Genomic DNA, 1,817 nt, shown 5'->3' on the forward strand with positions numbered 1-1,817 from the left:
TTCCACTCCCCCATCTGCATTTTCTGTCTGGACAGAAAATCTGCTCCCTCATTCAGCTATCCAGGAATATAAACTGCTCTGATTGACAGGAGCTTGCCCTGGGCCCGAAGGAGAATCTGCCATGCCAGTCTGTTGAGCTGGCATGAACGTAGACCTCCTTGATGGTTTATGTAAGAGACTGCTGCTGTGTTGTCCACCCGCACCAGGACATGGCAGCCTCTCAAATACTGGAGGAAGTATTTCAGAACCAGAAATACCGCCATCAACTGGAGGCAGTTGATGTGCCAATCGAGCTGATGACCCTCCCATTCCCCTTGAGCTGGATGACCACTTAAGACTGCGCCCCAGCCCGTCAGGGAGGCGTCTGTCGTTAGCAATGTCGAAGCACCTAGAGTGGGACCAAAAGTGAGGAACCGGGATCTGAACCACATAGAAAGGGTACGAAGCATGCTGTGCGTAACCCTTATTAGACTTAGGGGACTGGCCCTTGGATGAAATCCCCTAGCATTTAGCCACAACTGAAATGGTCTCATGTGCAGTGGGAGAGAGAACGCTCTTTTTGACTTGGAGTCTCAGACCCAGAGAAACCAGATGAGCTAAGACGATATCCCTGTGCTGAACTGCCAGTTCTTGAGACTGTGCTAGTATCAGCCAGTCCTCTATATAATTCAGAATGCGGATGCCCCAGAGTCGCAAAGCAGCCAGGGCTGCATCCATGCATTTTGTGAATGTGCGGGGTGATAGGGCTAGGCCGAATGGAAGAACCCGATATTGGAAGGCTTCGACCCCGAAAGCAAACCTCAGGCACTTCCTGTGTTGTGGCAGAATTTCTATATGAAAGTACGCGTCCATGAGATCGATCGTGACCAACCAATCGTGATGTTGGATTTGGGACATGAACGTCTTGATAGTTAGCATCTTGAACTTGAACGCCCTGACTGAGCGATTCAAGCCTCGAAGATATAAGATCAGACACAACATAACCTGACTCTTTCTCTGGAAGGGGAACATGTTCTATGGTCCCTTTGACCAAGAGATTTTGCAGTTCTTTCCATAGTAGACATGCTTGCTCCGGTTTAACGGTAGTGGAAACCACGCCGTTGAAACGCAGAGGGCAGCAAGCGAATTCAATTCTGTAGCCTTTTTCTACTGTTCTTAGGACCCACATAGAAATACCTGTTAGAAGTTTCCACGCTGCCAGGTTCTCTGAGATGGGTATTAATTTTTACACTTCCTGTTGAGGGGATGTCGAATGTTCCGTGTCCTGGACTAAGGCAGGAAGCAACCGTACACCCAACATTTCGCTGGAAGCCTCTAACTCCCGAAACACCAGAGGCGGCGGGAATGGAGAGGTTTCGTGGGGGGGTATCGGGAGGGTCGAAGTGGATGACACACACGCCCCGTCCCGAGGGGGACTACCCCCAAAAGGCTGGGCGCAAGACCATCAGGGTTTTTTCCTCTTAGAAATGACTGCCCTGAGGTCTTGCTTTGGGGGCTGCTGAGGGCAACAAGCTGGAAGCCTCTAACTCCCCCTCCAGTCTCTAAGAGGGGGAGCATGACTCGCCACACTTTGTTTCTGAGCCTCCCTTCTAGAAGGACCGGGGCGGGGCTGGGTGGCCGACGGCCCCTCCCCCTGAGTGAGGTGAGGAAGAAATTGCCCAAAGGCTTCCTCATTATTTTCCGCCTCCTGGAACCTGGTGATAACTATGTTCATAGCATCACCAAATAAGCCAGAAGGCGAAACCGGGGCATCAAGAAGGAAAACTTTGTCCTTGTCTTTGATGCTTGAAAGGTTGAGCCATAAGTGTCTCTCCGTG

Source organism: Xyrauchen texanus, chromosome 19 (genome assembly GCF_025860055.1).
Source record: "Xyrauchen texanus isolate HMW12.3.18 chromosome 19, RBS_HiC_50CHRs, whole genome shotgun sequence".
In the NCBI taxonomy this organism is placed as follows: Eukaryota; Metazoa; Chordata; class Actinopteri; order Cypriniformes; family Catostomidae; genus Xyrauchen; species Xyrauchen texanus.